Source organism: Vombatus ursinus, unplaced genomic scaffold (assembly GCF_900497805.2).
Source record: "Vombatus ursinus unplaced genomic scaffold, bare-nosed wombat genome assembly UNPS02014791.1, whole genome shotgun sequence".
Lineage (NCBI taxonomy): Eukaryota > Metazoa > Chordata > Mammalia > Diprotodontia > Vombatidae > Vombatus > Vombatus ursinus.
Window position 1 is genome coordinate 32,872,926 of NW_020954569.1, and position 25,004 is coordinate 32,897,929.

Sequence of the window (25,004 nt, forward strand, 5' to 3'; positions counted from 1 at the left end):
TACAGAAATGTTGATGATTTATTAGAAGACATGTAATTGTAAAGTGAGGTATGCTCACATTAATTTTCAGTTTTGTAGTAACTAAGTAGACTAAGCAATCTGATATATACAAGGTCAAGCTTGAATAGCTTTTTTTAATTTTTAATTTATTTATTTTGAATTATCAACAATCATTTCCATAAGCTTTTGAGTTTAAAATTTTTCTCCCTCTCCCTTTCCACTTCCCTTGCCAAGACGGTGCACAATCTGATATAGCCTATACATATATATTTCTATTAAACATAATTTTACCTTAGTGATGTTATAAGTAAGAATTAGAACCAATAGGAGGAACCACCAGAAAGAGGAAATAAAACACAACAGAAGAAAAAAAAATAGCAAATAGTATGCTTCTATCTGCATTCAAACTCCATAGTTCTTTCTTTGGATGTGGATAGCATTTTCCAACATGAGGCCTTTGGAGGTGTCTTAGATCCTTGTATTGCTGAGAAGGGTTAAGTCTATCAATATTAGTCATCACACAACGTGACTGTTACTGTGTACAACATTCTCCTGGTTCTGCTCATTTCACTGAGCATCAGACCATACAAGTCTTTCCAGGTTTTTCTGAAGTCAGCCTGTTCATTTCTTATAGCACAATAGTATTCCATTACATTCATATACCACAACTTGTTCAGTCATTCCCCAATTGATGGACATCCTCTCAATTTCTAATTTTTTGCCACCACAAAAAGCTGTTATAAATATTTTTGTACATGTAGTTCCTTTTCCCATTTGTATGACCTCTCTGGGATACAGCCCTAAAAGTGCTATTGCTGGGTCAAAGGGCATGTACATTTTTATAGCCCTTTTGGCATAGTTCCAAATTGCTCTCCAAAATGGTTGGATTGTTTAAATAGCTTTTTAACCAAGTTCATTGCCCAGCCCTCATAGTGAGTGCATGGAACCAGACCAGAGGACTTCAGAGGGCATCAAAACATACCCAAATATTGTTTTCATGTTCTTTGGCACTAGTGTATTTATTATTGCATAAGGTGAAATGATAGACTATAGTGATGAAGGGCTCCATGAGGCCACCGACTATTAACTTATAACTAGTATTGTACTCTTCTATGTTAGAGATATGCTGTAGAATGGAGAGGCTCTAATTTTGTGTGTGTGTTTATGTACATACACATATGTATATATGTATAAAATTTAATTGATTTTCTTTATAATCATATATATTTCATTTTATGCATTTAAAAATATTCTTCTAAAAAGGACTCATGGACTTCACCATAGTGCCACAGCAGTTCATGACTCTTTTTTATATATCCCCTACTCTAACCAGCTTTCAATTTGACCGTTCCATAATACTTTACCATTTTAAACTATGTATTTGCCAAGTGAATGAAAAATAGGAGACAGTTAATTATGTTGTTTTTTAAGAGATCATATAATCTTTTTTTATTTAATCTTTCCAGGGCTAACTATGAAAGGTAATGAGTCCCCTAACACAGCAGGTCTTTAATACAGGCAAGATGACCACTTAAGGAGTCATAGAATGGATTCTTCCAGATATAGCTTTGGACTAAATGGACTCCAAAGTCTCTTCTAACTTTGAAATTCTGTGATTTCATTTTTTTTTTGGTGAAGTTTTACACTGGCCAGCATCAACAGAAACGTCTTTGTCTCTGTGTCTCTGTCTCTCTCTTTCTGGACTGTTTTTTGGCATTTGATTTTGTTTGTTACTGACAGGGGTAAGCAGGAATGTGGGCCAGGCAAATGCAGAGTACCCCTACCATAGTTTCATTCATTCACTGATTTATTCATTCGTTTATTTATTTTTGCTGTATGGAATTATCATAAGGTATTAAAGGAGAGTTACAAGAAATTTCTAACATCAAGTCAAATAGTTATTTTGGACCAAGGACTCCAAATCAAGACATACCTAGGCATTCAAAAGAACTTAATCTTTTTTTAAAATTCAGTTTATTTTATTTACTCTACTAAGAGAAGAAAATGTGTGTTTCATTATGTCTTCTCAGAAACCAAAAATGACCATTGCAACTAATGAGTGACTGCCTTTTGGTAAAGTTTTCATTTTGTTATTGTAGTTATCATATGTATTGTCCTAGTTCTACTTTCTTCACTCTTTATTATTCTATACAATTCTTCCATTTAAATAATTGGAGCTGTGAATTATTCATGATTGGCTAGTGCCAATATAATAAAAATGACTTTATTATTCAATTCAGTTTATTGATTTAGTGGCATATCAATCAAACTACCAAGGGATTACTTTATAGAACTATACAAAATTTAAAAGAAATTCACCTGGAGAAACAAAAGATGAAGAATCTCAAGGAAAATGCAAGAGGTAGTCCTAAAGTCAGCACTCTCTTAATTCAGGTTTTATTTTGGGAGGAACTGAATAGTTAAGAGAAATATGCATTAATATGATAAGGATATGCAACAAGGATATTGTAGCACTTACTTTTAATTTTGATATACTTGGCCTCCCGTGCCTCTTTATGGAAATAAGTCTGGTTAGCAGGCTGTTGGGACAGAGTATGGTGACTTGGATGGTCTCAGGAGCCCACCAATTCTGAAAGGCCCAGACTTCATGTGGCTGAGACTTTTTAATGTCCTTAGGTGACTGGAAGCTGCGTCAAGGAAGCTAGGACCAATCAGCTCTCAGGGACACCTTTGTCTCTTTTTTGGGAAAGTTAATTCTTATTGTTGGAGGAAAGGAGAAAGGAGAGTCTAAACAGGAGTGGACTGGTAAATATTTAACAACCAGCTCTCCTGGAGAAAAATGTATACACAACACAATTTTAAGTTTAATCTGAATTATTAACATTATCGCTTTCTCAACTCTAAACAATCAACAAAAATGATAAATTAAGCCATGATTTGCACTGTTTGCTGATTTCTAAAGTTTAAATGCTCACACTGAAGATTTAACAATTAGCTTTTGGTAACCAGTAGAAGTTAATTCCAGGACAACAATGGACCTAACACCTTGTGTGTAAATGCTGGTCTTATCATAGGAAATACTGGGGGAAAACTAGGAATGTAGGAGGCCTAGCATGACCAGATCTAAAACTATGCTATAAAGCAATAATCATATAAACTAATTGATGCTGGTTTAATAATAGAAATGTTGATCAATGAAACAGACTAGATAAATAGGACCCCAAATCAGTCAAATTACTCCTCTGCTCAACACTGCTACTCAGTGCTCAATAAATTCAAGGAACATTAGTTTCTAGGTAAGAACTACATATTTAACAAATATTGCTGCCCAAACTGGAAATCAGTCTGAGAGAAATTAGATTTAAACCAATACTTTTTTATATTTTGATTATTTAACTTTCTTTTAAAATTTTGAGCTCCAAATTCTCTCCCTCCCTCCCACCTCCTCCTACACCCACTGAGAAAGCAAGAAATATATCAATTACACATATGAAATCATGCAAAAAATATTCCATATTAGCCATATTTCAAAAAAAAGCAAGAAAAATAAGGAAAGTGAGAAAATTATACTTCAATTTGTACTCATCATTCTCTCTCTGGAAGTGGATAACATTTTTTCATCATGAGTCATTTGGAATTGTCTTGGATCATTGTATTCATCAGAGTAGCCAAGTCTTTCAAAAGTCATTACAACATTGTTGTTATCGTGCACAATGATTTTCCAGTTCTTCTCACATCACTTTGTATCAGTTCGTGTAGTTCTTGATATGTTTTTCTGAAACCACCCCCTTAGTCATTTCTTTTTTTTTCCCTTCATCATTTCTTATGGCACAATAGTATCTATCACAATCATATGCTACAACTTGTTCAGCCATTCCCCAATTGATGAGTATCCCCTCAATTTCCAAATCTTTGCCACTACAAAAAGAACTGCTATATAAATCTTTTTGTACATATGGGTCCTTTTCCTTTTTCTTTGATCTCTTTGGGATATAGACCTAGTAGTGGTATTGTTGGGTTAAAGGGTATGAACGGTTTTATAACCCTTTGGTCATAGTTCCAAACTGATCTCCAGAAAGGTTAGATCAGTTTGCTACTTCACCAGCAGTTCATTAATGTACCTATTTTTCCCTCACTCCATCATTTGTCATTTCTGATAGGCATAAGGTAGTACCTCAGAGTTGTTTTAATTTGTATTTCTCTAATCAATAATGATTTATTTAGAGCACTTTCCCCCATATGGCTTTGATTTCTTCTTCTTCTCCTGAAAATTGCCAGTTTATATCCCTTGATGATTTATCAATTGGGAAATGGCTCTTATTTTTATAAATTTGACTCAGTTTTATTCTCAGTATATATTTGAGAAATTAGGTCTTTATTGGAGAAACTTGCTATAATTTTTTTGTTTATACTTTATTGTCTATAGTACCTTTTAGAATAATGTAGTTTCTCTAATTATTTCTTTTAATTGGGTCCATTTTTGCCTTGTCTGAGGTCATGATTGCTACCCTTGCCATTTTTATTTCAGCTGAAACATATTAGATTCTGCTCCACCTCTTTATTTAATTCTGTGTGTCTTTTTGTTTCAAGTGTGTCTCTTATAAATGACGTATGTTGGATTCTGGTTTCTGATCTATTCTGCAATCTGCTTCCACTTTATGGGTAAGCTCATTCACAGTTTTGATTGTTAACTATGTATTGCACTCCATCTTATTTTCTTCTGTTTCTCTCTCTCTCTCTGTGTGTCTCTCTCTCCCTCCCTCTCTCTCTCTCTCTCTCTCTTTCTCTTTCCCATCCCTCCTCAAAATTCTATTAATCTGCCTACTTTTTATTATGCCCCTCCCCCACTCCCACTTTTCTCTTATCCCCTTTCCCTCCTATTTCCCTGTTGGGTAAATTACATTTTTATACACAACTGAGTGTGTATATATATTCTTCCTTCTTTGAACCAGTTGCTATGAGAGTGAGTTTCAAGAATTGCCTGCCAACATCCCTCTACCACCACCATTTTCCTTTTCATTGTAAAAACTCTTCCTTGTACACATCTTATATGTGAGAAAAATTTCCCCATTCTACTTCTTCCTTCCTCCTTCTCCCAGTGCATCCCTCTTTCTCACCCCTTCATTGTTCTGAAGATCGTTGCAATATAAACAACTCATGCCCATGACCTCTATTTACATAAACTCATTTTAATTGCCCTAATAATAATAAAGTTCTTAGGAGCTACATGTATCATCTTCCCATACAGGCATGTAAACAGTTTAACCTTATTGAGTCCTTATGATTACTCTTTCATGTTTGCCTTTTTATGTTTCTCTTTAAGTCTTCTGTTTGAATGTCACATTTTCTATTCAGCTTTGATCTTTTCATCAGGAATGCTTGAAAGTTCTCTGTTTCATTAAATTATCAATTTTTTCCTCTGAAGGATTACACTCAGTTTTGCTGGGTATGTGATTCTTGGTTGTAATCTAGCTCCTTTGCCCTCTAGCATATCACATTCCAAGCCCTCTGCTCCTTTAGCATGGACGCTGCTAAATCTTGTGTGATCCTGACTGTGGCACCACAATATTTGAATTGTTTCTTTCTGGCTGCTTGCAATATTTTCTTCTTGACCTGGGAGCTCTGGAATTTGGCTATAATATTCCTCGGAGTTTCCACTTGGGGATCTCTTTCAGGAGGTAGTCTTCGGCTTCTTTCCATTTTTATTTTTTCCTCTAGTTCTAGTATATCAGGGCAGTTTTCCTTGATAATTTCTTGAAATGTGATGTCTAGGCTCTTTTTCTATCATGACTTTTAGCTTAGTTTAATAATTCTTAAATTATCCCTCTCCCATCCATTTTCCAGATTAGTTGATTTTCCGATGTGATATTTCACATTTCCTTCAATTTTTTCATCCTTTTGACTTTGTTTTATTGTTTCTTGATGTCTCACAGAGTCATTAGCTTCCACTTGCCCAATTCTAATTTTTAAGGAATTATTTTCTGTAGTAAATTTTTTTTACCCTTTTCCATTTGACTAATTTTGTTTTTTAAGGTATTATTTTCTTCAATATGTGCCTCTTTTGTCAAGCTGTTAATTCTCTTTTCATAATTTTCTTGTACCATTCTCATTTCTTTTCACAATTTTTTGTCTATCACTCGTATCTCTTTCTTTAACTCTTCCAGGAATTATTGTTGGGTTTTGGTCCTATTAGAATTTTTCTTTGAGGATTTTTTTGTAATTGTTTTGCCATTGTTGCCATCTTCTGAATTTATGTCTTGTTCCCTCCTGCCACTGTAGTTGCTTTTTACGGTCAAATTCTTTTTTTGTTGTTTGTTCATTTTCCCAGGCTATTTCTTGTCTTTTAACTTTATGTTAAAATTGGACTCTGCTCTTCTAGGGGTGGGGAGGCACTGTCCCAAGCTTCAAGCTTTTTCATGCTACTGTTTTCAGAGCTAGTTCTGGAGGTCTGCAAGTTTTTGATGTTTCCAAGATGGTATGATCCTGGGAGAGATATGGTTACTGCTTTCCTGGTCTGCACTCTGGTCTTTACTTTGGAAAGGCCCCAGTCTCCTGCAGCTGCAAGCACTAGTGCTCCTCTTTGCTTTGGAACTGTGACCAGAGCCATTGTTCCCTTGTGACTGACCACCAGGGCTCTTCTCCATCCTGGAACTTCAACCCAGAACGGCTTATGGACAATAGACTTGGCAATCAGTGCCAGCAAAGACACTGTAATCTCTCAGTTATCTGATCCCCTTACAGTCTCTGAGCTGAGAGATCCTGAAACAGCTGCTGCTGCTGGTGTGGCTGCTATTGCTGCCACCACATCTGTGGGCTTTGGACAGACTTCTCCTGCCAACCTCTTAAGTTTTCTTAGGTCAAAATAAAGTCTCACCCTGACCTTTTGTTGGCTCTGCTGCTCCAAAAACTGATTTGACGTATTATTTTAAAGTTGTTTGGAGGGGAGTGTTGGCTGCCCCTAATCTGCCATCTTGGCTCCACCTTACACCCATATCTTATACCATTACCCATAATAAAGTCAAAATGAATATATGACCTCAGAATTAAAAGTCACACTATTTAAAAAATCATAAGAGATCCAGATCAAGTACCTTTTATAGATATTACTACAGAAAGAATGATTAACCAGACAAGAGATAAAGTCAATTACAAAAGAAAATTAGATGATTTGAAATTTAAAAGCTTTTGTCAGAACAAAATCAATATAACTAGGATAAGAAGGAAATTGTTGGTTGGGAGAAAAATCTTTGCATCAAACATTTCAGATAAGAGTTTGACATCTAAGATATATAGGCTACTAGAACAAATATATAGGATTAAGAGCCATTCTCTAATGAAGAAATGACCAAAGGCAGTAGTTCTCAAAAGAATTGATAGTAGATCTTCATCTTGGCCACTGAGAATATGCTGAAAGGAGTGGGGAGGTGATTAACATTATCATCAACTTGACTATCTTTGAGGTAAGAGGCAGTTTCCTTACTCCCTTGTAAATTTTCCTCAGCAGGTTTATGTCCTATCCTTTCCTTCTTCTCCTCCCTCAGTTAGGAGAGAGATATGACATTTACCTCATTTGTTTGTTCTAATAGTGAATGTTGCTTCATGTTTATATTGTTTAATTAAATGCTATGAATTGGATTTATGTGCAAGGTTTGACAGCAGAAAGAAAATATATTGGAAGGGTTGGGGTTCTGGCAATGTGTTACGTGATTGGTTATCTCAAAATATGCACACTAAGCATGGAGAAGCGAGGAATGCTTCATATGCCTCTCTAGCAATGGTTTCAGTTTACATTTTTATTCCTAAACAAGTTTTAGGAGATCTCCTTTGCCTTTTGTTTACTGGAAAATACACACATATCCAGCAATGTAAGAATCCACTTTTAGTAAGTCCTACCCTTCTGTCTGTGTGCTTGCCTGCTCCAAATGGGTTTCATAAATAGTGTTTAGGTTCAGGCTCTCTAGCAAGTAACTAAAACAATAGCTTAAGTTAAAAGTTATTGTTACAGCTTTTAAAAAATATTTTCTTTTAAATTTGTAATTCATACAAAACAGGAAGTTATTTGCCACTGAAAAGATTTGGAAGCAACAAGAATAAACAGATTTTATGTGTTAATTTTTGTTTGGGGTGTGCTTCTGTTCCAGAGAACTCATTGGCTTTTAGTGAACTTTGCCTCTCAGCTCTTAAGTATTTATGATGTACCTTGTACCTTCTGGCTAACCAAAGGCTATTTCATTATATAATCAAGTAAAAACAATTTATATAAAAGCAACTTATTGGATGTTGACAAATTGCAAGAAATTATAGCTGGCTTTTATAGGTGGAAGCAGTTCCTGGAAGTATTCTACTGTACATATCACTTCAAAAAAGGACTCACTTGATGTACAATATTAAAAAATGGAAAATTTTTACTTTTGGGGTTAGGTTATTTTAAATGCCTTCTTTAAGTGTGTATCTGTGCATGCATGTGTATTTTTTTAACTAAATATTATGTTCCAAAATGAGGCAGGAATGAAGGGCATGTAGGGAAATGCTAAAATTGTTCACATTTGCCTCTAGTTGTTCTTAGCATCATCAACTTCGAACTGGAAGGACACTAAAGGTCATCTAGTCCAACCTTTCATTTTACAGATAAAAAACCAAGGCCCAGAGACTCAAGTGACTTATCCAAGGTCACAAAGATAGTAAATGGTACAGTTAGGAAATGAACTCAAGTCATTTATGTCTAAGTCACAGGTGAGCATAGAGTGTGGATCAAATGTGCTAGGATACTCTAGATTAAGCCTGTACAACTAGTGACTAGTGACTCTCGGCAACCAACAATCATCAGTCTGTCTCTAGTCTAACCTATCTGTGGCCCATAGAAGTTTAGCCTATTTTAATTTTGGCCTCTACCTACTACCAATTTGTGCAGGTCTGCACTAGAGTAAGCATTACCATCTGCCCTTCTTTTTCCCCCAAGGAGAAAGGAAGTTGCATCACTAAGCAAGTTGATGCACTTTGCACATTGTCCAGACCCACATTACAATAGGCAAAACTCAATTTGACCAAATCAATAAAAAATTAATGGTTGTGTTTGCTCAAGTAATCTTTACAAAAAATGGGAAGGCATCAAAGATGCAAAATTGTCTTCTGAAGTAAACTGTAAATTTCTTTAGGTCATGATTTATTCTGCTTTTGTATCCACTTTGCTGTAGAACATGTTGAGCAGATAATAGGAGCTCACTAATGATGCTAAATTATAGGTTTCATTTATATTGAACTTTATGGCTATACAAATGACCTACATTGATCCTTATAACAACCCTGTGAAGTAATAAAACTATCCCTATTTTGCAGATAAGAAAACTGAGACTCAAGGTTGATAAGTGACTTGCTTGTCATCACAGGGCAACAAGAAGCCAGGGCTTCAGTATTGGTCTTCTGATTCCCAGGTCAATTCTTTTCTCACCATACCATCCTACTTCTTATTGACAATTAACTGATTGGAATGAATTTTTGTCTTTTAGAGGGATTATTTGGACATTGTGAAATGATAGTCTCAGATGCAATAACAAGGAATAATTAAGAACATGATAACCATGCACGTAAATAACCACTTATTTTAAGTTGTTAAGATAGAGATAGATTTCACGGTTTGATTATAATTTATTCCTCATTGCTGCTGTCCAAGAACCACCTAGTTTTTCGTTTCATTAATAATGCAGTCAGTTAGTTGGTCATCAGCATTTACTTAACAACTTCTGCATGCATGGCTTCCCCACAAGTCTCAGAAAGGAGACATTAAGTGGCAGAGTCATCCTTTAGGTTGTGACACCTTTCATCATCCTAACCTAATTTTTTTTTAATGTAGAAATGTTTAAATTCATTCATGGTATGTAGTTGGGCACAGCTGAACTTTCTAAGTAGGGAAAACTTATTAGACACTGGAATGCAAACTTAGGGAATTTTCTCTCTTCAGCAAGTTCTGTTAACAACCAGAAAACTAAATGATAACTCTCTCAATCATTTATCATTTATTCATCTTTTTTTGTTGCACAATTCATACATTTTCATGAACCTCTAAATTCTTTACTGCTAATTTATGAATATAAGCAAAAGCAAGTTTTAAATGGAAATGTTAATACTAAAAATAACTATTAAAATGAGGATATTGAGGATCCCAGCACACTGTCTTCTGAATATGATTTTCCAGAAGTGATGGTTATAGTTTATTTAGGAGAACAGACACCATACAGAACTGCAGCACGCTTGAGCATGTAATAACTCAGATTTATTATGAAAGCTTCATAAAATAAAAGGATCCAAGAGTCAGATTCTAGTCTGGGATCCCTTCTATTTTAACCCCTAAGTGGTCATTTGTACAATATCTCCTGAAGATCTCCAGTGAGGGGTGGGGAGCACATTACTCCTGATGTACTCCATTCCATGTTTGGAAAGTAGAATTTTAAAAAGAAGGGAAAAAAAGCTTTTTTTCTCTTCAAAGAGCCTAAATCTGTGTCTGCAACTTCCATTGCTCTGAATTCTTCCTTCTGGGACCAACCAGACAAATCTAATTCAGCATGTTTGTAAAGCAACCCTTTGAAGATAATAACTTCAACCTTCAGCAGTTTTAATTTGTAATTATCTTGCCCTCTAGTGGCTTAACATGGAGACAGATGAAAGAGACTATACTAAAATGCTATCTTTCTCATCTCCATCCCTAAGATTCTGTTGCTCATTTAGTTGTATGGGATCTGTAGGTATCTTAAGTTTCTAATATTAGTACACAAAGCTTTTCACTAACATGAAAGGAGGCATTAAACCATTAATTTATTCAATGAGCATCTATTAGGTAGGCATCCCTACCTAATCATTATTTCTCCGGCCTGCAGTGACTAGACTCCTTGAGAAGGCCTTCTACAATAAGCACCTCCATTTGCTTTCTTCTCAATCTCTTGTTGAGTCTCCACGGTCTTGCTTCTGATCCCGTCACTCAACCAAAACTACTCTTTCCAAGGTTACTAGGGATCTCTTCTTTGCCAAATCTAATGACCATTTCTCAATCTTCATTCTTCTGGACCTCCGTCCTGAGCCCGCTTCTCTTCTCTCTATGCTCTTTCACTTGATGGTTTCATCAACTCCCATAGACTTCATTATCATCTTTACGCTGATGATTCTCAAATCTACTTAACTAACCCTAACCTCTTTGTTGATCTCCAGTCTTGCATCTACCTCTTGGACATCTCAGAATGAGTATCCCATAGACATCTTAAACTCAATATGCTCCAACTGAATTTTTTATCTTTCCCCCAAAACCTTCCAAACTTTATTAATACTGTCAAGGCACCACCATCCTCTCAATTATCCAGGCTCACAACCTACATGTCTTCCTTGACAATTCACTCTCATTTCCCATATTTGATCTGTTGCCAAGTTGTATTGACTCTGCTTTTATAACATCTGTAGTTTAAGCCCCCTTCTCTTTTTTAAAAATTTATTTTTAATTTTTTTATTTTAAACTTAAATACAAAATAAGAAAAGAAACAAACTTAAATGCTAAAACTTAAATACAACTTAAGAAAAGAAAAAATTGCCATGTGTACAGCAGAACATAAGAGAGGATTCAAAATATAAAGCAATACATTTCCATTTCAAGAAAACTTATATAATAAATACTACACATTGTGTTCAGAGCTGTCCATCTTTTCTTTTCTTCCTTGCAGGTTTTATTTTGTTCTTTGCTGTGCACTTTTTACTTTGTTCTTGTTTTCTCCCTTCCTCCCCACCAAGAAGGCTACAATTTAGCACAGATATATTTGTTCATATATATATATATATGTATGTATATATATGTGTATATATATATATACTCTCACACACATATATATATATACACATATACACACACACGTACACATGTGTGGGACAGCGATGACCCTTACCCAAATTAATTCAGAGGCTTCTCCAGGTAGAAAGTAGAAAGGATTTTATTTCGATCTCGAGAAAGGGCGACTCGCACCAAAAGGCAGTTCGATGCAAGACCACAGGTAGTGTCAGCCAAACAAGCACTTTTATGGGTTCTAACCGCAACCACTCCCTAGCCCCCTACCTCTTATCCCATTGGCGGGCTTCAGAGGGCACAATCTAAACACGACAAAACTACCCCAGCAACAGCAGTGGAAATTATAGAATCATTACATGGTTTTTACCTGCCTCTCCCTCCTTCAAGTATCCTCTTAGTACATCCTGTTTTGTTCATTTCAGATCCTGGAACAATTTGTAGTTATACTTATCTTTTGTAATAATTTGAATATATTTATCCAGGCTATTTACAAGCTTCCTGACCTGGATACACATATATTATTATTAGGGGTCTTTACCTTATTTTACTCATTTAAGTTTAGATTTTATGAGGGGTCTTCACCAATCTCACTCACACACAAACATATACATGTACATACAGACATAGATACACACACACACTTACATACACATACATATATAGATACCTATAATATACATATACATCCATATGCTTCTATGTTAGACCATACTATACTTGCTTGTGCTCTGTTTCTCTGAAGGTGGATAACATCTTCCTTCTTAAGTCCAAGTTTTTTCAAATTTTTCAAAATCCACCAACTCATCATTTCCTACACCACAGCAATATTCCAACCTTGTACCATCTAGTTATTTTAAATAGTCTAAAACAATATTGATTAATATGACTGACATAGTATGGTTTCCTTGTTTTTCCCTTTTGATTAAATATATTTTAGCTTTAACTTTGAGATCAAAATTACTAGCCCTGCTTATTTTTCCCTAATAAATTCTACTCATGATCTTTGTGTGTATCTCTTATTTCCTATCTCTCCTAACTTCTCTACCTACTTCTACCCGATACCTTGCCCTTCTATTACTTAATCTACCCCAGCTCCAAGGATCCCTCCCTTAATCTCTCCCCCACCCTTTCCCATGATTTTAGAAGACTTCTATAGCCTTCCAAATATATCTGCTGTTCCCACTTTGTCCCGTTCCCATTAATCTAGACACCCTTCTATACCCCATCCTTATTCTATTCCCTCATCCTCTATGAATTTAGAAGACTTTTATCCCCTTCTAAATGTATATATTGTTCTCTCTTTAACTCAGATCTGATGTGAGTAGGGTTCCCTCTAAAAATCTCTACCCCCTTCCTATCTCCTTAGCCTTTTATTTCTTTATGAATTTAGAACACTTTTCTGCCCTTCTAGATATATATGTATCATTCCCTCTTTAACCCATTCCCAATGAGAGTAGGGTCCCAGAACTACCAGCCTCCTCCCCCATTTAATTCCTCTGTATCAGTTCTTCCTCTTACACCTCATTTGTATAAGATAATTACTCTTTTTACCTTTTCCTGGACAGTATTACTTTTTGAAATCACATCATACTCAGCTCTGCCCCAATCTTTCTTTCGAACTACCCAATTACTAATTATTTGGTATTACTAATTACTAAATTACTAATTACTAAGTTACTAATCTTAGACATACAGTTTACATTTTGCCCTTCTCTTTTTTTTTCTTTTTCTTTTTTTTTTTTTTTTAGGCAATTGCGGTTAAGTGACTTGCCCAGGGTCACACAGCTAGTAAGTGTCAAGTGTTTGGTCTGCGGTCAGATTTGAACTCAGGTCCTCCTGAATTCAGGGCCTGTGCTCTATCCACTGCGCCACCTAGCTGCCCCTGCGCCACCTAGCTGCCCCTGCGCCACCTAGCTGCCCCAGCCCTTCTCTTTTGATACTACCATTCCCCTATTGCAGGTCCTCATCACCTCACACTTAGACTATTCTAATAGCCTGCTGGTTGGTCTCCTTGCCACAGTCCATTCAGTCTCTCTGATCCAGTCTATTCTACACTCAGCTGTCAAAATGACCTTCCTAAAGCATAGGTCTGACCATATCACTTCCCTACTCAACAAACTCCAGTGGCTCCCTATCACCTCCTGAATCAAATAAAATTCTCTGTTTAGTATCCAAAATTCTTCATGACCTGCCCCTCTTACATTTTGAGTCTTCTTATTCCTTAAACTTCCTCCTCCCCTCTAGCCAAACCACATACTAATCTAGCCAGTGATACTGGCCACCTTGCTGTTCCTCAAAAAAAAGATGCTCCATCTCCCGACTCTGGACATTTGCATTGGCTTTCCCCCAGGCCTGGAACTCTCTCCTATTTCAACTCAACCTTTTGACTGCCCTCATTTTCTTCAAGTCCCAGCTAAAATCTCACCTTCTGCAGGAAGCCTTTCCTGATCCCTCTTAATTGTAGCATTTTCTGTTGATTATTTTCAATTTATCATATATATATATTATTTGTACATAGTTTTTTGCATGTTGATACCCTCATTGGATTGTGAGCTCTTCTAAAGCAGGGACTTTTACCTTTTTTGTTTCCCCAGTGCTTATCACATTCCCAGAACATAGTAGGAACTTAATAAATGTTTGCTGATTAACCAATAACTATATAAAATATTTTAAAAGAAATTTAAATAGCACCATTTTTAAAAGGAGGGAAGCTGATAAATTAGGAACCAGGCTGGCAGATTTGTAGGTTTTCCCCATGGGGGGCAGTGAATGATGAAGCTGGCCATGCTTAATTGTCAAAGTCCAAGAGGCAACCCTGGTGTGTAGCTGAGCCTCCATCAGTGTGCTTTTCATTAACACGAAATTCATCTCAATAACATCAGTGACTCAAACATGAAACATTTACTAATTAAGAAGACAAAAATAAGAGAAATAATAATGTTTACTCAATAGAAGTAAAAAACTGAAATAATAAAAATATGTCTACCCATAAACCTTAGTCATACTGTCCTACCAGTCCTCCACAGTATCAGTGGGAGAAAGTAGATGCATACTTAGAGAAACCCAGTAGGGAAGCACATAAGTAGAGAAACCCATGTGCCTGGGGCAGCTCACAACCCTGAAAGCCCAACCTTGATGCCCTCAGTCCAGGGGTGGGGAACCTGCGGCCTCATGACCACATGTGGCCCTCTAGGTCCTCAAATGCAGTCCTTTGATTGAATCCAAACTTTGAAGTTTGAGGACCTAGAAGACCACATATGACCTCATAGTTTCCCCACCCCTGCAAAGCTTTTTAAAGAACAATCTGTATAGTGAATTACCTACAGATGTGATTCTACCTATTCACTTTCTGATCTTTATAACTCTCCTGCTGGGCAAACCTGCCTCTCTGCTAGCAGGTGTTGCTATCTGACAAGAAATTTAGGGTACAAGGTGGGGGAAAATGTAAGTCACTTGATCTTCTTCTCCTTTTTACTATAGTAATATGGGAGGGCAGATTCTTTCCATACCACAACTTTCTCCTCCCAATAGGTATGACCTTTCCTTGGTCTACCCATCTAACCTACCACTTGCTTGGAAACCAGAGATTCCCTGAGGTTCCTCAGTTCTAAGCCAGTCAGTAAACATTTATTAACACCTATGATGTTCCAGGCATTGTGCTAAGCACAGTGGTATGAAGAAAGGTAAGGAAATGGAGATATCCATTGTACACTGCTTTCTCAAGAAGTTTAGCCACAAAAAGGAGGAGAGATATGGGACAATAGTTAGCAGTGATAGATGGTTCAAATGAGGGTCTTTGAGAATGGGGAGACATGGGCATGTTTGTAGGCATAGGGATGGGAGGGGGGAACAACATTTATCAAGTGCCTGCTATCTGCCAGGCACTTTACAAATATCTCATTACATTTTCAAAACAACCCTGAGAGGTAAATGCTATCATTATTCCCATTTTATAGCTGAGGAAATTGAGGCTGATGGAGGTGGTGTCTCACTTCACATCTAATAAGTGTCTGAGATTGTATTTGAACTCAAGTCTTCCTGATGCTAGCTCTAGCACTCTAACTACTGTGCCACCCAGCTGCCCCAGTGGGGAAATAGCCAGTAGACAGAGGGACAGCTAAGTGGTACAGTGGATAGAGTGTCAAGCCTGAAGTCAGGAAGACTCATCTTCCTGAGTTCAAATCTGGCCTCAGACACTTACTAGCTATGTGACTCTGGGCAAGTCACTTCACCCTGTTTGCCTCAGTTTCCTCATCTGTAAAATGAGCTGGAGAAGGAAATGACAAACTACTCTAGTATCTTTGCCAAGAAAGCCCCAATGGGATAACAAAGAATCAGACATAACTGAAGAAAAAATGACTGAACAACAGAAAAAGGAGAAATTGAAGATAAGTGAGAGAGTGGGAATGATAGAGGGTGCAATCCTATGGAGAATATAAGATGGAATGGGATTACTTATGCATGTAGAGGGATTTGCCTTGGCAAGAAGAAGAATCACTTCATTATGTGAGACAGGGATGAAGGAGGAGATAGTGGCAGAAGGCATCTCTGGGTGATGTAAGATGAGAAGGGGGGAAAAAGAGAGAGCTCTTGGCAAATAGCCTCAATTTTTTTTAGTAAAATATGAGGAAAAGTTTCCAGCTCAGGGTCGGGATGGGGGCATGGGGAATGGATTAGGAGAAGGTTGAAGAAGGTATGAAAAAATTTGGAAATGCTGCTGTGGTGAGCAGCATCTGAGTTAATTATGGGTGTGTAATAGGGTTACCTGGCAGCACTGACGGCCCACCTGAGGTTATGTAAAATAAATTCTTTGTAGTGAACATAGTCGGCACTATTTCATTTTTTTCCCAGCTTCACTCAGAAGCACATTTGTAGGAATGAAGTGGGATTGATCCAATTTGATACCTTGCAGGACAGGATCAGCAATATGATAAGGAATGAGGGACACAAGACAAGAGTACAGTCTAGCGTTAAACTGGTTTACCAAGGGGTCAAAATGGGAAATGGAGGAGAGTGTCATTAGTGTAGAGGTAGTGTCCTAAGAAAGAATTGAGTGGTCAAGGGATTAGACGTTAGGATACTAAAAAAGAGCAAGATCTGGTATTAGTATGTAGAGGGAGAGGTGGAAACTATAGTGGATAGAGCGCCACACCTGGAGTCAGGAAGACCTGAGTTCGAATGTGGCCTCAGACAGTTACTAGCTGTTTGACTCTAGGCAAGCCACTTAACCCTCTTTGCCTCAGTTTCCTCATCTGTAAAGTGAGCTAGTGAAGGAAGTGGCAAACTATTCCAGTATCTTTGCCAAGAAAGCCCCAAATGGGATTCTGAAGAGTTGGACACAGCTAAACTACAACAAAAAGTTTTGAAGCAGAGAGCTGCTATCCTCCCTTTCCTGCTTATCAGTGTTTACAGGTATTTTGTCTTTTTTTTGTAATTAAGAAAGCATCTCAGTTGATTTTTCCTGCTACTTTGTCATCATTAGTATTAGTTTCCATTCAAAGCATTTGCCTTTGCCCTGCTCCACTCCAAAACCCGAATTCCTGTTGCAGTCCAGTTCATAAAGTCCCCAATATGATGAACACTGCTGTGGCCTCACAGTTATTAACATCCCCAGGTCCTCCAAGGGCAGGAAGAGAATGCTGTCTGTCTATGACAATAATTTCTAGAATTCACAGTAAATTTCAGAACATTTTCCCCTGCCCATGGGGAAATCAATCCAAAAATCTAGTTACTCATGGAATAAAGTATATCTGAGTCCTACCCATGGAACTGGGGAGACCTTGTTATAATCATGGGGCAAGTCCACTGGACTCCCTCTTCTTGCATTGTCCTTGAAGATCAGTTATTCCTGGTTTGGGCCTTTCCCTGCCTTTTGTTGATTGATTTTTGAGATATTACCTGTTGAGATCTAGGGGTGCTGGGACCCTGAAATTCAAAGGCAAGTGATGAAGCATTCCTGCCTCAAATGAATTCAACCCAAGCCTTCTTTCAGCAAAGACAAGGTTTATTAGACCACCAGTCTGGGTGGGCGAGATTCTAAGAATCCACCCTATTGGCTAGATTTTAAGAATCTGAGCGTTTGAAAAAGAATACAACCCAGCCAGGCTGTTAAAGAATATGAGCAATTTAATGGGGACAAGACGGACACTTATATACAGTGGTCGAAGAGTGGCCAATAGCTGGGATGACTGCAAAGTGGACCCAGAAGGGCCAGGTGTCTCAGGCAAATGCTAGGGACCTAGGCCAAATGGAAGGGGTCTAGATAGAATTAAGGGTGGGAAGTGACCTGGGGCCATCCAGACAATGAAGGGCTAGGTTAGGTTAGAGGTAACAGAGAATTGGAGATTTGGGCATTGGCTACAATGAAAGACCTGTTGAAAGACTTGGCCATGAGGGAAAGTTCAAGGAAAGTTCTGGGAGGAGTCTCTCAGGGCCCGTACCCCATCATTACTCACTGTATAAATTTGAGTATGAATACTATCCTGTAGTTTGGGAGGTGATTGCTGGGGAAGTGTATGCTATACTAACATCCTTCACTTGTTCCCAATTTTATTTAATAATCTAATTGCTTAATAATAATCTAATCTAATAACTAATTGTTAATATTAGAGAGACACCAGATTTATCCCTTTTAGAAACCGTATTCTCTACTAGGCCAAGCCAGCATCTGAAAGACATTGCTAATAATGAGATTGAGCTAACTTTCTTCTCTGCCATTTCTTTGCCTTGTGTTCAACTGAGTTCTGGCAATGTGATAGGGTCTGGTGATGAGACTTTAATATAAGAGGAAGAACTGTGGGGTCTTTAGTCCTAGGGACCATATGGCCCCCAGAAACAAGGCCTCCTCGGCCTTTTCATTCATTCCTTTTCATTGTGGATGCAGGGAGGAGAAACTCCAACCATGGGAAAGTGAGTCATAGAAATCCAGGAGTCTGAATATAAGTTGGATATTGTGGCTACTTAGTATCAATGCTGTAAAGAACAGAGTGATCTTTGAGAACAATCCAGCATAAGGACGCATCCAGGGGTAGTGGTGCTGATGGGGATGGGATTTGAACCTCTAAAAGGAAAAGACCATGTCTTTGGGAACTGGACCCCAAAAAGGAAAAGCCCTGGACTTTCCCTTATGGCCAAATCTCTGACGTTCAGCCTGAGGCTATAATCCTACAAACTGGCCTTTCATTATTGCTATGCCCAATCTCCCAATTCTCTGTTACCCTTAACCTAGCCTAGTCTTTCATTGTCTTACCTCCCTATGGCACCAGCCACTTCCCACCCTTAATCCTATCTAGGCTCCATTCTCCCTTGGCCATGTGGTCCAGGTCCATGGCATTCTGTTACCTCACAGTCACCCCAGACTACTTGGCCACTCTTAGATCCCTCCCACAGTCTTTATGTATGTAAGGTCCATCTGGCCTCCATTAAGGTGCTCAGATTCTTAAAATCTGGCCTACTTGCATTAGTGATGCAAACGCTCAGATTCTTTAAGAGTCTAGCTAAGGGTTCAGATTCTTAAGATCTGGCCCCCTTGCATTAGCCATACAAATACTTAGATTCCTTAAAAGTCTGGCCAATATGGCAGATTCATTAAATCTCACCCACCCCTGATTGATGTTCTAATAAACTTTGTCTTTGGCTGAAAGAAGGCTTGGGTTGAATTCATTCGGGCAGAACCCGTGTGTGTCATGATTTTGAGGTCCCAGCACTCATAAACCTCTCTACCTTAACAATGCTACTTTTGAACATGAACTTGGCGGGACCAGTGCTATGTAGGAAATTTTGATCCTGTTTCCCCAGAGACAACAGTGCTATGGAGGAGAATATGCCTTGGTGGTATTGAGGAAAATGTACATTAGTTTTTAATATATATTTGAAATATATCTTTGTAAAAGCCAATCTATGTTAAGTAGTTAAAGGGAATTAGGGTGTTAATTATTTTCCCCTAACAAATGGGAGGAAACAGCCAGTAGGGGCTCAAGCTGACAGTAAATAAACCACCCAATTTTTTATGGTACCCTAACTTCTTGAGGCAGAGTTGTACTTACCCTCTTGTCCTGAAAGAGCAACATACGCATTACACCATCAAAAAAATGAAGAACAAAATAAAAGTAGAAGTCTAATATTCACCCAAGCAATCATCTATCACAGTGTCTCAAAAGCTAAAAGTAGTAAGCTTTCATAGCTTCAAACTTTCACTAAGATTTTTGGGATACCATGTATTAGCAAATACACATAAGGTAGGTGATTTACTTGCTGTTGAAAACCAGGATAAGTATCACAGTAGCATATCAATGGAAAGGAGAGATGTCCTAGGAATCCTAATTCCAAGTAAAGTAAGGCTGATATGTTATTATTTCTCAGCTGCTCACTGTAAGCTGGTTACTTGAAGCAGATGGGGCTCTTTGGGATGCCTGGTGACAGTTTTTAGGTGGAGTTCCAGAGAGTCTGTTTTGGAGGTTGGGGCCTAGAGGGGAGCCTTTTATTAAATACCATCTCTCTTGAGCCACACTTGGCAATAATTCTTTGTCAAGTGATCAGATGATGGTTGTCTGGGATTCTTAATGGAGCTGAGTAATGTCTTTAGAACTCCCCTAACTTGTCCAGCTTCTATGGCTAAGCTGCTGTATGATCCCATGTGAGCCCCTTTGCTCCTCAGGGTTTGATCTGCCTCCTAAGGCTGAGGAGGAGTAAATGATTACAAAGCATTTTGAAAAGTCTAGTGAATAATTAAGCCTGTTTGTTAAAAGAATAAGCCGGTCCTTCAGAGTAACCCTTTTTAGTTTCCTAGAGAAACCTGGGGTAGCCCAGAGTTTCCTAGTGCCAAAACGAGTTCGTAGTAAGGAATCTCCACTTAGTTGTGACCTCAAAGTATAGTGTTATGATATTGAAGATATCAGATGTGAAATAAAGGACTAACTTCCAGTAACAGTGGCTCCTCATACCTATCTCCTTTGTCTTTCACTGACCATTCCCCATGCCTGGAATGCCTTTTCTTCTCACCTCTACCTCCTGGCAGAGGCCATTCCAATTGAATATTCACACCCCCCTTCATTTGCCCCTCTCCCTCATCCCTTGGGGGTGAAGGAGGGGAGACATCTTGCCTGTGATATTACCTCCCACTTACACTATATATATCTTATATGTACAATTTTGGGCATGCCGTTTCCCCTATTGGAACGTGAACTTCTAAAAGGTAGCATTTGTGTTTTTACCTTTCTTTGTATCCCCAGTGCTTGTAGTAGGTGCTTAATAATGCTTGTGGATTGATTTTCAGAAAACGTGTTTCAGAAGACCAAAGGTAAACTTCAGCGGAACTGATAAAATTGAGTAAAGGCAAAAGTCAAGTGAAATCTGCTAGTTCTGCTAAAAAATAAAACAAAAAACAAACAAAAACAAAACAAACAAAAAGCCCAGTTTGTTTTAACCTCAAGGCAAGGCCAGAAAGGTATGCTATTGGACTTGTTCTCTAAATAAACTCTGGGAAAGAATTTCTTATCAGAAATGAGACCAGACAGAGACAGGTTTAGGTACATCCCCCAGGGAGGAGAGATTTCAGTGGGCAGTGGAAATTTACTGAAAGAGGAAGCTGACTTCCTGATCATCTACAAGCAGAGACTTGTAAGAAAGGCCTGAAGAAGTAAGCTGAGGGAATCATTGATGCGTGTCTTTTGGTACAAGAGACAGGATAATTTCTAAAAACCTGTGAGGAAGAAAGTCAGACTTTTGTAATCATTGCTTAGCAGTCTTCAAGAAGATGGATAACATGGTTTTAATTTGCTTTTAGTTACTAACTAGTTGGAGAGTAATATATGCCTGCTAGTAAAAAGGCTTGTATTACTGTAATTATAAGATTTAAATTTGACTGAATTGATGTGAAACTTTGAAATAAATTTTCAAAGTTGGTTCATTTCGTCATAGGATTTCCAGCACTGATACGACCCTGTGTATAAAGAAGTGGGAATGGGATGATAGTATCTACTCTATCAATGTTTAGGTTCTTTAACTGAAAGTTGATTTATTTAGAGTTTTCTGTAGTCTGACAATTTAGCATTAAGAATAGAGTTCATTTTAGGCAGAAGTGAGACTTCCTCTTTATGACACCTAGATTAAATTTTAGAATTCAGCCCATCTGGGTGGAGCTAAGTAAGAAAAGCAGTAATAATGTAGTGAAAGGAATGGGATTATGGAAGAGACAGGGAGATCTTCAGGACCTTTCATCTCTTTAAATATAAATGAACTACACATAGATTTACTTGAAATGGCATCCAGTTTAAGAACGACAATAATAACTAGTTTTAATAAGTATGAAAATTCTTCTGTTAAATATGGGTCTCACAGCTGGAGACTTCAAAGAAAGGGACTACTAGGCCTGTGTTTTAGGAACTTGGAACTCAATTGAAGTGGTGTGGTATAGGAAAAAGAACACTGGGCCTGGGTCCCAACTCTGTCACTAACTGCAGGACTTTAGATAACTCATTTAACCCTTTGTGCCTCAGATTCCTTATAACTAAAATGAGATAGGTGGGATAAATGATCTGTAAGGTCCTTTCAAATTCTAAGATTCTTTGAGTCTAAATGATATAAGCAGGCTCAGCCTTCTCCATATTAATCTGGCAAAGTAGAAATTTTAGGTTAATGAGGGAGGTATTTTTGAAAGCCTGGCATTTCAACTATGTTTAAATCAAACCAGGAAGGTAGCTTCCTATTCCATCTACACATAGGGGCAGCCTAGCAAGCCATAGAATCAAAAGGAACCTTAGAGTTCATCTAGTCCAACCCCTTCATTTTACAGAAGAGGAAACTAAGATAGATTAAGTGACTTTCCCAAGTTAATTGACTTACAACGAGTAACAGAGCTGTATTTCCAACTCAAGTTCTCTGATTACAAATCCAGGCTTCTCTCCAATGATGTTCCTTCCCTCAGAGGGGCTTACTGTCTGCTAAAGGAGCTTACATACTTCTTTTTTTAATTTTTTTTAATGCTTCTTAGAAAAATGAAGATTTTCAAAGTCTTTGACAAAGAGTGATAAGAGATTTTTTTTAACAGACAGTAAGAGATAATAATTACACAATTATGAGGATGTGAGAAAGCCCAGCTTCATGCTCAAGAGGTAACAGGATAATGGTAAGAAAACATAGGGGTGAAAGACAGTAGTTGGGGACAGATATGAGAAGAAATATAGTACAGGATCCATGTAATGTGAAAACTTTACAAGAGTAAACTGAAATTACCAACCAATTCAGTCAGAAAAGCAAGAAGATGACCAGTTTTATTCCCCACTTGGCTGAAAGAAATGAAAACCTAATGTAATGAATATTTATTGAACACCTAGTATTTTCAAGAGTTTAAGGAATTCAGCCTAGCTGTGGAAACTTTATCCATCGACTCTGTTAAGGACTTCCAGAGAAAATTACATGGTTTTCATTGAACCTCCCATCCCATCCATTAAGAATGTTTGATAGTTGAGACTGTTTGCATGCTCAAATTGTAATAACTGGAAATATCTAACAAAATTAGGAATAAAAATTAAAGTCCTTGCAAAAACAAAAATAATTAAATTATGCTGAAAGATCTGAAGTGGTTCTATTAGTTGTAAGAAAAAAATGTGTGGTTGTATTGCAGTGGAGTACTAAAGTCAAGGTCAGGATCTAAATTTGTTTTGCAATTAGCATATTAAAACTAGATAGTTTATTTTTTAAAATGAGTTTTTATCGATGTCTTCTGATTTTTATGATCATAATTATCCTCAATATCCCTCCCTCTTCCTCTCCCAGAGTATCATCCCAAATAACAGTATTTTTAGAAGACTTTTCTATAATTATAAAAAATGAATTAATGTATAGTATATGCTGTAAGGCTATTATCCCAGTTCCCACTCCCACTGATAAATTGGTTAGCAGAGCGTGGCTACTACATACCCTTTGGGTTCTAGGGTTATCTGTCTCAGAGAAGTTAGTGTGTATGGGTGTGGGTGGGTACCAGTATGTATGATTGATTCAGTAAGATGCCACACCCTGATGCATTTTATCAGGTGAAAACAAATTTCAGTCAAGGACTTTAAAGAGTGTAAAGTCATTGAATAAACTGGCGTGATGTTGACAGGAAGAGAATTTAGATTAACTCTGGAAACTTGGTTATGCCCTATGGGTTGTCTATAAAAAAGAACAGCTCAGAACCCAGGCTATTTCAACAGTTGCAGGAGCAAAGTGGAAGGAGTAGAGGTGAGTTGGGAAGAACAAGTAGCTCAGAGGCAACTAGCAAAAGGAGGAAGAAAAAGTAATAATAATAATTATTCTATTATATTACATATTATAATAATATTTAATATAATTATTAATAATCTAATAATTATAATAATAACTTTTATATAGCACCTACTATGTGCCAGGTACTGTGTCAAGTGCTTTACAAATATTATCTCATTTGATCCTCACAGAAACCCTGGGAAGTAGGTGCTGTTATTACCACCGTTTTACAGATGAGGAAACTGAGACAAAAGTTAAGAGACTTGCCCAAAGTCACACAGCTAGTAAATGTCTAAGGCTAGATTAAAACTCATATCTTCTTAATTCAAGGTCCAGTGCTCCATCCACTGTGTCACCTAGCTTCCTATAAAAAGTAAGACTGAGCTGCGGCAAAGATGAGAGACACTGAGGAGAACCATTGGCCTTGCAGGAGTCTCTGAGCAGAAGATTCAGGCTGACACTATCAGCTGTACCCATTTCCTGAAGAACTAAACGAAGTTCTAAGAAAATCCTTTCCCCAGCTTTCCCTCCAATGTTTATCAACAGACACTAATATTCTGTACTGATTTTTTCAAGGGTGGGGAACCTGCCGTCTCGAGGCCACATGTGGCCTTCTAGGTCCTTGGTGTTGCCCCTGGACTGAACCCAAAGTTCACAGAACACATCCCCTTAATAAAAGGATTTGTTCTGTTAAACTTGGGCTCAGTCAAAAAGCCACACTTGAGAACCTAGAGGGCCACATGCGGCCTTGAGGCTGCAGGTTCCCCACCCTTGACTGATTCTACATCTTTTCAGTAACCAGAATTTTGCCTCAACCACAAAAAAGTCAAGGGTTAACTAGAGATAAATTTTGTTGTTCAGTGGTTTCAGTCATGTCCAATTCTTTGTGACCTCATTTGGGGTTTTCTTGGCAAAGACACTAGAGCAGTTTGCCATTTTCTTCTCTAGCTCATTTTACAGATAAAGAAACTGAGGC

The 25,004-nt window shown here is 37.6% G+C and overlaps 1 protein-coding gene across 6 annotated transcripts in view; it reads left to right on the forward strand.

Moving 5' to 3' along the window:
- Positions 1-25,004, forward strand: part of CMBL (carboxymethylenebutenolidase homolog) — a 55,243-nt gene that overhangs the window by 11,875 nt on the left and 18,364 nt on the right. The window contains exon 1 of one of the 6 annotated variants that reach the window (XM_027868856.1): positions 4,566-4,623. The exons of 4 other annotated variants lie outside the window; for them this stretch is intronic. The gene's annotated coding sequence lies outside the window, so the exon portion shown is untranslated. Of the gene's footprint in view, positions 1-4,565; positions 4,624-17,176; positions 17,195-25,004 lie in introns of those variants that run through there. One more of the 6 variants, XM_027868858.1, reaches the window with a different exon arrangement.